This window comes from Triticum urartu, chromosome 7A, assembly GCF_056163025.1.
Source record: "Triticum urartu cultivar PI428250 chromosome 7A, HENAU_Tu73, whole genome shotgun sequence".
Taxonomy (NCBI): domain Eukaryota; kingdom Viridiplantae; phylum Streptophyta; class Magnoliopsida; order Poales; family Poaceae; genus Triticum; species Triticum urartu.
This window is the reverse complement of record NC_141879.1, coordinates 215906469-215921058: the sequence shown is the minus strand read 5'-3', so window position 1 is coordinate 215921058 and position 14590 is coordinate 215906469. Positions and strand designations below refer to the sequence as shown.

Sequence of the window (14590 nt, the reverse complement as noted above, 5' to 3'; positions counted from 1 at the left end):
ATGACAAGGATACTCTCTTCTTCGAGGATCGTATTGTTGTGCCCAAAGGTGACCTTCATAAAGTGATCATGAATGAGGCTCACAATTCTCTTCTCTCCATCCACCCTGGGAGCACGAAGATGTATCAGGACCTCAAGCGGGCTTATTGGTGGACTCGAATGAAGCGCGAGATTGCTCAGTTCATGAATGAATGTGATGTCTGCAGAAGAGTGAAGGCAGAACACCAAAGGCAAGCTGGTCTCCTCCAACCTCTTGCCATTCCAGAATGGAAGTTTGACCACATTGAGATGGACTTCGTGACTGGGTTTCCAAAGTCCAAGCGTGGCAATGATGCTATATTCGTTGTCATCGACAAACTCACTAAAGTGGCTCATTTTCTGCCTATCAAAGAGTCAATCACTGCAGCTCAATTGGCGGAACTCTATACCTCTCGAATTGTCTCTCTGCACGGTATTCCACAAGTGATCTCTTCAGACCGTGGCAGCATCTTTACCTCCAAGTTTTGGGATTCTTTTCAGAAGGCCATGGGCACCACATCCGCTTCAGCACAGCTTTCCATCCTCAAACTAGCGGTCAAGTCGAGCGTGTCAACCAGATTCTTGAAGATATGCTCAGGGCTTGTGTGATCTCCTTCGGCATGAAGTGGGAGGATTGCCTTCCTTATGCTGAATTCTCCTACAACAACAGTTTTCAAGCAAGTTCGGGCAAGGCCCCATTTGAAATTCTGTATGGCAGGAAGTGCCGTACCCCTCTCAACTGGTCTGAAACCGGTGAACGTCAACTTTTGGGAAATGACTTAATCACAGAGGCAGAGGAAATGTGCAAAGTCATTCGAGATAACCTCAAAGCAGCCCAATCCCGCCAGAAGAGCTACTATGACAGTAAGCACCGTGATTTGGCTTTCGAGATCGGAGATCATGTTTACCTCCGCGTCTCTCCAATGAAAGGTACTCGTCGCTTCGGTATCAAAGGGAAGCTTGCCCCCAGATACGTGGGACCTTTCAAGATCGTCAGCAAGAGAGGCGATCTCGCCTATCAACTCGAGCTTCCTTCAAACTTTGCAAATGTGCATGACGTGTTCCATGTCTCTCAGCTCCGAAAGTGCTTCAAGACTCCTGACCGCACCGTCAACTTCGAAGACATTGAGCTCCAAGAAGATCTCTCTTATCGTGAGCACCCCGTTGCTATTCTTGAAGAGACTAAACGCAAGACTCGCAATAAGTCAATCAAATTCCTCAAAGTCAAGTGGTCACACCATTCCGACCGGGAAGCCACCTGGGAACGCGAGGATCACCTCCATTCTAAGTACCCGGTGTTCTTTCAGTCCTAGATCTCGGGATGAGATCCTTTCGTAGTGGTGGAGTGTTGTAACACCCCGGATATGATTTACCCAATATGTAATCCAACTCTTGCCGTTTCCGGCGTTAAGTTATTTTATTTTCTCGGGTTCGGGTTTTGTCTCCGTGTGTGTTATCGTTGTCATGCATCTCATAGCATGTCATCATGTGCATTGCATTTGCATACGTGTTCATCTCATGCATCCGAGCATTTTCCCCGTTGTCTGTTTTGCATTCCGGCGCTCCGTTCTCCTCCGGTGGTCATTTCTACCTTTCTTTCGTGTGTGGGGATTAAACATTTCCGGATTGGACCGAGATTTGCCAAGCGGCCTTAGTTTACTACCGGTAGACCGCCTGTCAAGTTTCGTACCATTTGGACTTTGTTTGATGCTCCAACGGTTAACTGAGGGACCGAAAAGGCCTCGTGTGTGTTGCAGCCCAACACCCCTCCAATTTGGCCCAAAACCCACCAAAACCCTCTCCATCATCTAGAGCGTTCGATCACGATCGTGTGGCCGAAAACCGCACCTCATTTGGACTCTCTTAGCTTCCTCTATGCCTATTTAAAGACCCCCTCCGAGATCCACGTTTCTTCTTCCCCCCGAAACCCTAAAAATCGCATCGCGCCGCGCCGGACATGTACGTCCCTGGCCGGACGTTTCCCGCCGCCGCGCCCGGCCAGTGACAGCACGCCACGTGTCGCGCTGGGAGATCCCCCGCCGCCGGCCCGCTCGGCCCGCCGCGGGCCCCGAGCCCGTTCCCTCCGCGCCGCCCGAGCCGGCAGGCTCCTCCGCCCGGCGCCACAGCGCTTCCTCGCCGGCGGCCGCCGCGCCGCCCCACCTCGCCGCCCGCCGGTGGCCCTCCACGCCGGCTCGCCGTGGAGCCGCGCCCCGCCGCCGTTCTACTCCAACTCCGGCGCCGCCCCGCGCTTCCTCCTCCCCCGCCGGCCTCTCTCCGACGAGCTCAAGCTCCATCTCCGGCGAGCTTGAGGACGAACCTCGGGAAGTGTGCAAATCTCAGATCTGAGTTTTCTCGGTTGACTTTTTACCCCTAAACCCTAATTATTTTGCTATGTTCGTCGTGCCGTAACTCCACATCCGTAGCTCCGTTTTGGGCATATAGAATATCAAAATGTTCGTCTCAGAGAGCACATCATTTCATCTCATTGCATTATTTTCATTTGAGTTCATCTTGATGCCCTAAATGCTGTTGGAAGAATGCTATTTGAGATAATTGTCAGATCTGCTGCTCCAGTTAGATATTTGTCATTTTTGCCATGATTATTGTGTGCATGATATGCCCTTGAGCTCTACATGTGTTTTGTTATATGCTTTGCCATCTATCCAGAGGTGCAACCCATGTATTTTTGTGATATGTGTGGTGACTAGCACAAGCTTGCAAAGTGGTGCATTCGTTAATGCAGATTTCAGGGACTTAGCAATCCCACTAAGTCCTTAATCTGTTTATTTCATTATGCCACATGTTCATGTTGTTTTCTAGTGATCCGTGCCTCTTTTGAGGATGATCAGTAAGGGTGATTTGTTAATCTTGTAGTGCTCTATCCATCCATGTCTTTGTTTGCAATTATGGAGCACCCTAGCTTGAGTCAATCGAGCTCTACTTTTGCTATTTCGTGGATCTGGGCAGATTGTCTACTTGTTAGCGATTTTGCCGAGGATGTTGTAGTTGATCCGTGCATGCTATGTTATTGTTCTTGCCATGTCTAGCTTGTATAATGTGTATTCTTGATGGGTGTATGCTTAGATTGTCATGACTTGCTCTGTAGTGAGTGCATCGAGCTCATAAACATGCCTACTTAATATCTGATTTGCATGCTCCAGTTTTTAACTAAGTCTGTGATCTGATTATGTTTTTGCCATGTTCACATGCTTGCAAATGTGTTTTAGGATCCCTTTTGGCTCAAGGTCACTAAGGGACTTTTGTTAAGTTCGTTGAGTAGCTCCATGCCATGCTTTACTTTGCCATGTTCAGGTCCTGTAGCATATAGTTTTCATGCTCCAAAGTGTGCTACCTGATCTGAAATTCCAGACAAGTGTTAATTTCACTAAGTCTGAAATCTGTTTACCAAATGCGTTTTTGCCATGCTTGTTTGAACCTATTAATGGATGAATTGGCCGTAGCTCAGTGTTCATCTTTTGTTAAGCATCATGAATGGATCCCTGCCGTATATTTTGTTGTCATGTTTGGGTGCTGTAGCATTTTCATCTTGTTGTATTTAGGTGTCTACTTGCTGTATATCGCAGACCAGTGCCATATTTGAATTGCTTGCCATTTTCAAGCCGTGACTCCGATTCCGGCATTCTTTATATCGTTTTCAAGTGATTTCATCTCACCTTTCCAGTGGTACACTTGGAATTCCAAGTTGAGGCCAGGTTCATTCATTCCTTGTCAAATCTTGCATATGCATCACATGTCGCATCCCGCATAGCATACTATGTTTGCATCATGTTTTTTTGAGTTTGCACGTGGTTGATTTTGTTCCGTTTGCTTGTTTGTCTTGTTTGGGTAGAGCCGGGAGACGAGTTCGCTAACGAGGAGCCCGTTGAGTTTCCTTTCGAGGATCCAGTCAACTCTGACAACTGTGCAGGCAAGATGATCATACCCTCGAAACCACTACTATCTTTGCTTTGCTAGATGCTCGCTCTTTTGCTATGCCTATGCTACGATGCCTACCACTTGCTTATCATGCCTCCCAAATTGCCATGTCTAACCTCTAACCCACCATGTCCTAGCAAACCGTTGATTGGCTATGTTACCGCTTTGCTCAGCCCCTCTTATAGCGTTGCTAGTTGCAGGTGAAGATTGGAGACCGTTCCTTGTTGGAACATTATTTACTTGTTGGGATATCATTATATTGCCTTGTTATCTTAATGCATCTATATACTTGGTAAAGGGTGGAAGGCTCGGCCTCTCGCCTAGTGTTTTGTTCCACTCTTGCCGCCCTAGTTTCCGTCATATCGGTGTTATGTTCCCGGAATTTGCGTTCCTTACGCGGTTGGGTGATAATGGGAACCCCTTGATAGTTCGCCTTGATTAAAGCTTTTCCAGCAATGCCCAACCTTGGTTTTACCATTTTCCACCTAGCCTCTTTTTCCCTTAGGTTTCCGGAGCCCGAGGGTCATCTTATTTAACCCCCCCCCCCCCGGGCCAGTGCTCCTCTGAGTGTTGGTCTGAACTAGAGTCATGTGCAGCGCCCCCTCGGGGAAACTCGAGGTTTGGTTTTAGTTGTATGGAGAGCTTATCTGAGTGTGCCCTGAGAACGAGATATGTGCAGCTCCTATCGGGATTTGTCGGCACATTCGGGCGGTGTTGCTGGATTTGTTTTAACTTGTCGAAGTGTCTTGTAGAACCGGGATACCGAGTCTGATCGGAATGTCTCGGGAGAAGGTCTATTCCTTCGTTGACCGTGAGAGCTTGTCATGGGCTAAGTTGGGACTCCCCTGCAGGGTTTTGAACTTTCGAAAGCCGTGCCCGCGGTTATGGGCAGATGGGAATTTGTTAATGTCCGGTTGTAGATAACTTGAACCTTAACTTAATTAAAATGAATCAACTGTGTGGGTTACCGTGATGGTCTCTTCTCGGCGGAGTCCGGGAAGTGAACACGGTGTTGGAGTAATGCTTGCCGTAGGTTATTCTCTAGTTATTCGTTCGCGCTTTGCCTTCTCTTCTCGCTCTCTTTTGCGAACAGGTTAGCCACCATATATGCTAGTCGCTTGCTGCAACTCCACATATTTACCTTGCCTTACCTATAAGCTTAAATAGTCTTGATCGCGAGGGTGCGAGATTGCTGAGTCCCTGTGGCTCACAGATTACTTCCAAACCAGATGCAGGGCCTGATGACTCCGTTCCAGATGACGTGCTTGAGCTCAAGTGGGAGTTCGACGAGGACTCACGCCGTTACTATGTGTCTTTCCCTGATGATCAGTAGTGGTGCCCAGTTGGGGCGATTTAGACCGTGTCGCATGTTGGGTTGGTCTTTTATTTGGGCGCCGTAGTCGGGCCATGAGTGTTTGGTTGATGTAATGCTATTTATGTACTTTGATTGACGTGGCGAGTGTAAGCCAACTATGTATTCTCCCCTTTTATTATCTATATATTACATGGGATGTTGTGAAGATTGCCTAACTTGCGACATTGCTTTCAATGTGGTTATGCCTCTAAGTCGTGCCTCGACACGTAGGAGATATAGCCGCATCAAGGGCGTTACAAAAGGGGAGGCTGCAATGGAGAGTGGGGAAGAGGAAGAGGATAGAGATTGGTGTAGGCTGGAATATGAATTTCTTCCTGATTTTCTGCTACTCATGCGGGATCATCGGCCATGTGGAGAAAGACTGCGATAAGAAAGCTGTGAAGGGAGAAAGTCCACAGTTTGGAAGATGGCTACGGGCGGACTTAGGTCAACGCAGAGGGTGGGGGGAGGAGAAAGCATGGAGGTCTGGAGGCAGAAGTTCAAGTGGGACACGTAGTTTTGGTTTTGGCCGATCAGAAGGGAGATCAGGGAGTGGAAACGAGAGTCTATCATGGAGGAAGAGTGATTCCAGCGGTGGTGGCTCAGGTAGGACAGGGAAGGAGGAGGAGGTCACTAGGCCTGTCAAAAATGATAATAAACATAGAGGCCAGGGTAAACCGAAGAAGCTGGAACTGGGTGTAAGTGCGGAACAGCATCTGCAGATTATCCCTGTTGGCCAGGATGGAGTGGTCAATGCGGTACCAAACAAGGCACACACAGAAACCATGGTCCCAACGAACAAGGTAGAAAGGAGGGTTGCATCAGGTGGCAGTGGAGAAAAAGATAAGGGCGCAGGAGGGAGGAAGTACAAAAAGAAAGGGAGGGAGAGGACCATGGAGGCAAGTGAACATGTGGAGGCCACGGGTGTGGGAGGGAAGAGGGGGAGGACTGAAGAAGAAGATGAAGTGGAGAAGTTGGGAAAGAAGGGTAAGTTGGAATAGAAGGTAGGAGAGGATGTGCCAGTGTCCCATGCACAAGGTGGAAACGTCAATGATAAGATATCGGCCGGGTTGCCGGAGCAGCCCCGCCGGGATCAATGAAACTGATCGGTTGGAACTGCCGGGGCCTCGGGAACGGCCCGGCAGTTCGTAGCCTCCTTGAGCTAGGGAGGACGGAGGAGCCTGACGTGTTGTTTTTGGCGGAGACGAAATTAACAGAGAAGGATCTTGAAAAGTTTCGATGGTCGTTAGGGTTAGCAAATATGGTGGTTTGGAATCCTGTGGGTCGAAGTAGAGGTGTAGCGCTTTTTTGGAGTAGAGGATTAAGTATCTCGTTAAGATCGTATGGGAGGCGACATGTGGATGTGGATGTAACGGAGGAGGATGGGAGGATTTGGAGACTGACGGGGGTGTACGGTGAATCTGAGCTGGAGCGCAAGGTGGAGACTTCGAAGATGATGCGCATCCTTGGGCAACAGCACCAAAATGGTCGTCCTTGGTTATGCCTTGGAGACTATAATGAGATCCTAACAGGGGACAAAAAGATGGGGGGTGATGTCCGCCCTCAAAGGTTTATGGACAACTTTCTGGCAGCTTTGGAGGCGTGTGATTTATGCGACATTGGATATGAAGGAGACAAATACACTTGGAGGAATCACAGCAAGGAGGTGGATACGTACATCTGTGAACGCCTGGACAGAGCCACGGCCAATGCAAAATGGTGCGAATGGTTCCCGAAATTCAGTGTGATCAACGGAGCTCCTCGCCACTCAGACCACAGACCGATAATCGTTAACACACAAGGTGTGCCCAGTGTGGCGAGCGGAGGTGATCGGGGGTTCAGATTCGAGGCGTGGTGGTTGCAGGAAGAGAGGTGTGGTGCTGAGATCCAAGGAGCGTGGGAGGAAGGCTACCTGAAGGAGAGGGATGATGTTGCTTCTGTGATGATCAATGTGGCTGGGAGGATGAAAAGGTGGAGTAGGGAGGTGGTGGGAGAATTAGAGGGGAGACTAAGGAGAGCCCGGAGGGAGCTGGAGGCATGCATGCGGGCGCCTGTTTCAGAAGCAAAAGTCAGGGAGGAAGCGCATCTGAGGTGTCTTGTAGAGGAGTTGGAGATAAAGAAGAACACCAAAGCAAAGCAACATTCTCATGTTACATGGCTCCGGGATGGCAATAAAAGCACAAAATATTTTATGGCCGTTGCATCTGCGAAGAAGAAAGCCAACCGGATTAAGAAGCTGAGAAGGGAGGATGGATCGGAGGTGAAGGAAGGGGAGGAGTTAACTAATTATGTTTACTCTTATTTTCAGGACCTGTTTACTTCTACGGGGGCTAATCGCCTGCCGGAACTCATTGACAAGGTTAAACCCCGCGTGACTCCTGCAATGCGAGCAATTCTGGAAGCGGATGTCACCAGGGAGGAAGTTAAGGCGGCGTTAGACCACATTGGTGATTTGAAGGCCCCGGGCCCTGATGGGATGCCCTCGATTGTTTATAAGAAACATTGGCATTTTATGGGGGACAAAGTGGTGGATGAGGTTCTTGCGGTGATAAACGGTGGAGCTATGCCGACCGGGTGGAATGACACGGTCGTGGTTCTCATTCCGAAGGTCAAGAATCCCCATAGGATCAAGGATCTTCGCCCGATAAGCCTTTGCAACGTGGTCTACAAATTAGTCTCGAAGGTTATCGCCAACCGACTCAAAATTGTGCTTCCTGACATCATTTCTCTGAATCAAAGTGCTTTTGTTCCTGGCCGTATGATTACCGACAATGTGTTAGTGGCTTATGAGGTGTCACACTACCTACTGAACAAGAAGAGAGGCAAGGAGGGCATCGCAGCGGTGAAAGCGGACATGAGCAAAGCTTACAACAGGGTCGAGTGGGGATTCCTGAGAGAGATGCTGACAAAGCTGGGCTTCGGTACTCGCTGGATCGACTTAGTCATGCACTGTGTTAGCTCGGTTCGGTACCAGATCAAGGTTAACGACGTTTTATCTGAGCAGTTCTCGCCCTCCCGAGGACTCAGGCAAGGGGACCCTGCCTCGCCGTATCTTTTTGTCATTTGTGCGGAGGGTTTGTCAGCATTGTTACACGATGCGGAGGAGACCGGTACAATCACTGGTGTTAGGATTTGTTCTCAGGCGCCGGTGGTGTCGCACCTACTCTTCGCCGATGATTCTGTCCTTCTGCTGAAAGCGCAACAAACAGAGGCACAAGAGCTGCGTAGGATACTGGACCTTTATGAGGAGTGCTCGGGGCAATGTATCAATCTGGAGAAGTCTGCAGTCATGTTTAGTCCCAATACAAGTGATACGGTAAAAACGAGTGTCAAGGACGCTCTACAAATCCAGAGCGAGACTTGGAACGAAAAGTACTTGGGGCTGCCTGTTCATGTGGGCAAATCTAGGAGGAAGGCCTTTGCTTTTGTCAAAGGCGCAATGGCTGGGAGAGTTTATGGATGGAAGGAAAGGCTCATAGCGAAGGCGGGCAAGGAAACTTTGGTCACAACAATCGCTCAGGCCATCCCTACATTTGCAATGTCTTGCTTTTACCTAACAAAGTCCTTCTGTGATGAACTAAGTTCATTGGTAGGAGACTATTGGTGGAGCCAACAAGATAAATCCCATTGTACCCACTGGATCGGATGGAAAACTCTCATTAAGCCCAAAGCACAAGGGGGTTTAGGGTTCCGTGACATGCATGACTTCAACTTGGCTCTTCTATCCAGGCAGATTTGGCGACTGATTCAGCATCCTGAATCCCTTTGTGCCCAAACGTTGAAAGCGCGTTATTTCCCCAACGGACAGATTCTTGAAGCGGCTCCTAGGGACGGCATCTCCTATTCATGGCGCAGCCTCCTACATGGTCTTCATCTTTTCAGGGAGGGGTACATTTGGAGAATTGGAGATTGCACCCAAGTGAATATTTGGTCCGATCCCTGGATTCCACGGCCCTGGTCACGGCGTGTCCTGACACCCAAGGGACAGAACCTCCTACAGCGTGTATCTGATCTCATCGATCCGTTATCTGGTCAGTGGGACGAGCAATTGGTGAGAGACACCTTCTGGGCGGATGACATCAAACATATTCTCCAAATTCCGCTACGGGAGGGAGTTCGGGATTTCATTGCATGGCATTATGATTCCAAAGGCACCCACTCCGTTAAAAGCGCTTACAAGCTTCAGCGTCAGCTTGAGCTTCATATGCATAATGCCGGTGTGGGTGGCAGCGAGGAAAATCCTAGTAATCTGAACTCGGTTAAGGATGATTCATGGAAGCGCATGTGGAAATTACCGTGCCCAAAAAACATTCAGATGTTCGCATGGAGGCTGAAGCACGACTCCCTAGCTCTCCGCACTAATGTAGCTCGCAAAGGGATCCGTATTGCGGATACAAAATGTCTTTTCTGCGGAAGGGCTGACGAGGACCGGGCGCATCTCTTCATCAAATGAAAGACAGTAAAGGAAGTGTGGAGGGACTTAGGCTTGGAGAAAGAGCGCATGGAGCTGGAAGTAATCACGTCTGTGCATGCGATGATAGAGTATGTTTGGGGTCTAGATGAGAAAAAGAGGCTCCACGTACTCACTTTCTGGTGGCTTTGGTGGTCAAACAGGAATAAGCTTAGAGAGGGTGAGATGCCTCTAGCGCCATCGAAAGTAGCGAGGCGAACAAGAAGCAATGTGATTGAGTATGTGCACATCTTTCTAAATCCCCCTGTCAAGAACAACCCGGAGAGGTGGCGACCGCCAAGTGACATGGAATACAAGATTAATGTCGATGGTTCTTTTATGCCCGGGCAGAACCATGCAGGCTGGGGAGTTGCGGCAAGAACAAAACAAGGAAACTTGATCTGTGCTCGGGCGGGACGGACTGACAACATATGTGATGCTTTCGCTGCTGAAGCTGCAGCTATGTCACATGCGATCAACTTGGCAGCAGAACTTGGTATGGTTCGTGTGGAGTTTGAGACTGACTCGCAACTACTGGAGGAGGCGCTGGACCTGCGTAGGGTGGATTCTTCGGCCTACATAGCGGTGATTGAAGACATGAAATACCAGTTAAAACTTTGGTTTTTTCATTTTAACATCTCTGTTTGTTGTCGTAGCGTGAACTCTGTCGCTTATGAACTTGCTAGTCTTGGTCGTTTATGTGAATCAGCCCACTGTATGCAGTGGGATACGGATGTACCAGCCCAAGTGGGCGCCTGTGTGTTGGGTGATTTGCCCGCACGTTGAGTAATAAAGCCATGTTGCTTTAAAAAAAAACAGAGGAGAGAGAGAGATCCATGGAGATTTGGAGCTCCCCTGTCCCTCGATTCGCTAGGGTGCCCCGGCGTCCAGCGCTCTCCCTCCGGCCGCCCAAGCCCCTCCGGCTTCTCCGATGTCCGCGTCGGAGGGGCAGCATATCTCGGCCACCGTACCCAACCCCGGCCTCCATTTCCCCCGCCGGCATTTATGGTCCTGTGATGTATGTTCGTCGATTATGACCTGATCTATCCCCCATTCGCTAGGGGTTGTTGTTAGCTGTGTGTAGGATTTCACGGTCAGATCTATTCCCCTTTCGTCCGTTGTGTGTGGTAATTTCCCGTTGCTGTGTTGAATCTCGTCTATCATGTGAGCTACATTGTCTGGTTGAATTCAGCTAGTTGTCATGCGCCTGGACATGCGGGGATCCTAATTTCATCCATGTCCATGTCGCTGTCGGATGTGATGATGTTTCTTTTAGTTCAGAACCCTTGCTTTGCTTGTACGGATGGATGGATGGGATCCTCATTTGTTTCCTCGCCCTCACCTACCTACCAACCAAACTAGTCTACTGCCACTGCCACTGCCAGGCTAGTACTAATAATCACAACCACCACCCTGACAACTAAAGTATATAATACACTTTAATTTCAGTTCATTTTCATTGTTTACAATGAAGTAGTTTTGTAAATGTGTATATATGCTGCTCCGTTCAATTTCATTCAGTTAGTCTCATGCCAAGTCATTTTGGTTTCAGGAAATTCCATTCAATCTGTGCATGTACATTCCTGAATTCCAATTCAGAAATTTCAAGAATTACATTATGTTACTGGATTTTACACTGTAACTCTAATTGGATTTACAATGTAATTCTTAGTGTATTTTATTGATTTCTTACAGTGTAATCCTTAGTGGAATTACAGTGTAATTCTCAGCGGATCTACACTGTAATTCTCAGTGGATTTATACAGTAATCCTTAGTGGAATTACAGTGAACTTTCTTAGTCGATACACTGTAATTCTAATTGGATTTACATTTTTTTCACTGTAATTCTATTTTTTAGTGAATCTTCACTGTAATTCGTAGTGCTCTTGTAATGTAATACTTTAGTTGATTTTACAGTGTAATTCCTCAATGGTTTTGCATTGTAATTTTTGGTGCATTTGCCAATGTATGTTAGTGGATTTTACAGTGTAACTCTCAATGGATTTACACTGTAATTCTTTATTTTGAATTTTACAGTGTAATTCTCAGTGGATTCACACTGTAATTCTTAATTTTTTTACTGTGTAAATCTTTGTGCATTGTACTGTATTTACTTATTTTATCAGTGATTTTTACACTGGTTATCATATTGGGTTGCATTGTAAGTGTAGGACTTCTCTTGCAACTGTTGATTGCTTTTAGTTCATTTTAAATCTTTTCTTAGGTTTCTGTTGTTGTCATGCTTGATGCTAATCTTAGTTTTTGGTATTTTTGCAGGGTGTTTTATGGATAGTTGCATGATAATGTCTGGTTAGTTCTTTTTTCCCAGTTTTATTTGTGTAATTTATTTTGTCGGGTCATCTTATTTGTGTGTAATCCAGTGATGATGTATTGATTGGAATATTTCTTGTACTGTTCATTTTACCCCCTTTTAGCTCAGTTGATGTGATTAATTGTATACCCTTGTAATTAGCTATTTTATACTCCCCCCAGTAAAGAAATATAAGAGCGTTTAGATCACTCAAGTAGTGATCTAAACGCTCTTATATTAGATTACGGAGGGAGCATTTTAGCACATTACACTTTTATGGAAGTATTTGTATTTTTTGATTTAGTTCATGTGTTCTTTTTGTTATATTGTCTTTGCCTAACCCATTTATGTATCTGGTAATGGGTATGTAGTAAGCATTTTCGTTTTGTATTTTTTGTATAATGTTTATCCTTTATGCCATATTTCTCAGTATTTTTTTATTCTATGTGATTTATATATTAGGGAATTGTTTAATCTATGGGTAGACTCGGGAAGTGTTTTGGTAAGGGTATTCATTCTGCTTGTTCCGAAGAGCAAGGTGATTCAGATGGTGATCCTTTTGTGCCCAATGATTTTGCTGAGGACGATTCTTTCCAAGTTTCCGAGGTCCTTCTCTTTTTTTCTTGTGTTCTCTTTTTTCCCTTTTGTATATTGTTTTTGTGGCTTAGCTTATTTGGTCCCAGTAGTTTATTCTCTTTATGTTCTCTTGTATTTATGCAGGATGGTGAAATGGATAACCCTGAGTGTGAAAAAGCTTATATGATTTCTATGTGTCCCACATAAGTGTGTTGTTGTATTTGTCGTATTTTTATGCCATGTTCATTCTAGATTGAGCATTTTTCTTCATCTGACATATACTTGTGTGACCTGAAGAAACTGCTATTTATTATCACTTTTATAGATTCTTTTTGTTTCTTGCTACTAGCGTAAGTGCCTTCTAGTGTCAGTGCTTTTAGCCTGATCGTGTTACTCATTTTTCTGTTAATTTCTATTTTCAGTGTTTATCTTAATACTAATCAATATTCAGTGTTAACAAGTATCAGTTCATAGCAGTTTACACTTCCAAAGTTACTTATATCCAGTCATTCAATCACAACTATTTATGAACAGGGAGGAAGTGTCCAAACTGTTAGATCAAAGTTTCTTAAGAGTGTTTAGTTTTTCAGTTTCCATAGTTTGTGGAAATAGTCATATATTCTCTCAACTGCAGTAATCCTCAACCTTGTATATTTTCAACTAGTTTTACCTAAATGGAATTGCTAGCCTAGTAGTGTGTTTTTGTCCCCAAAATGGAATTCCTAGCCTAGTGATCTTGAGCGGGTTTTTGTCCCTTGTAGTATGTTCTTTTTTGCAAATTCAGAAACCTATGACCTGGGCATCTAGTTTTTAGTATATAGTGGTCTTGTGATTATAGACTAGTTGTACATGTGACCATATCCTAGTTGTTCCTAGTATTTGTGCTGGTTCCTTCTTTTGTGTGCTTATATTCTCTTTTCCATCTGTTCTTTCTTCCAGATTTCTTCAGGCAGGAGAGAGACGATAGGAGGTGATGAATGCACAGGAGGGGGGAGAGGGATGTTTTCCTTGTGTTTTTCCTACTTCTCCAGCCATGTTGTTGACGTTTGTCTCCCAGATCTTGGAGGAATCGCCCTCTCTGGTGGCGCTTCTCCATGTTCGTCCTCCTATATGTGGTTGTACTTGTACCAGTGCATTTTGTCAGTGTAGTTAACTTTGTTTAGTGAATTTTACACTGTAAAGCTGATAAAATTACAGTGTATTTATTACTGGTTTTACAGTGTTTTTATAAGTGGATTTGCACTGTAATTCCTATCTGGACTTACACTGTAATTCTTCTCTAAGTTTACAATGTAATTTTGGCTGGTTTTACGGTGTAGTTCTTTGTCGATATTGCAGCTTTGATATGATTTACACTGTAAATCTTAGTTCAATTTCGGTGTACTTTTAGGTTATTTTACACTGTAATTCTTAGTGGATTACAATGCATTTTAAAGTGGAATTTACTCTGTAATTCATCAGTGTATCTGTTAGTGTAATTTTAGTACTTCCTCAGTGGAATTCGTACTGTTATTTAAGCAGTATTTACAGTGTAATTCCTTTTGTGTATTTCATGCGGAATTGTTAGTGTATTTTTGGTGGATTCATAGTGTAAATCCACTGAAGATTTACAATGTACTTTTGGTGGATTTTACACTGTTTTTTGCAAGTTTCATTACTAGTGGAATTTCAGTGTCTTTTAGTGGAGTTACTATGCATTTTTAGTGGTTTCTGCACTGCCATTTTCAGTGGTATTGTTAGTGTATTTTTAGCCCTTTGTATATTTAAGTCACAGCAACAACGACTGTCATTAGTCGGCTGTGTGGTTAGATGTCATCAGTTTTGGTCCTTGTGCGGGTTGGAAAAGTGTAGGGTGTGGACTCGTTTAAAGCCTGCTGTGCAGTCCTGTTTTACAAACGATTTGCGGGACAGAAAGAGGGACAGGAGACACTTGTCATCCTTTAGT

At 45.7% G+C, this 14590-nt stretch overlaps 1 long non-coding RNA gene across 2 annotated transcripts; it reads left to right on the top strand.

The window, feature by feature from the left end:
* The first annotated feature begins 10487 nt into the window (after positions 1–10487).
* Positions 10488–14293, top strand: LOC125523839 (uncharacterized). 2 transcript variants are annotated; one of them, XR_015611544.1, is made up of 4 exons: positions 10488–10775; positions 12036–12068; positions 12532–12675; positions 13585–14293. It is a non-coding gene; the product is annotated as an uncharacterized LOC125523839 (long non-coding RNA). The 2 variants fall into 2 exon arrangements; XR_007290451.2 differs by having other exon boundaries at positions 10488–12068.
* Positions 14294–14590: the final 297 nt, after the last annotated feature.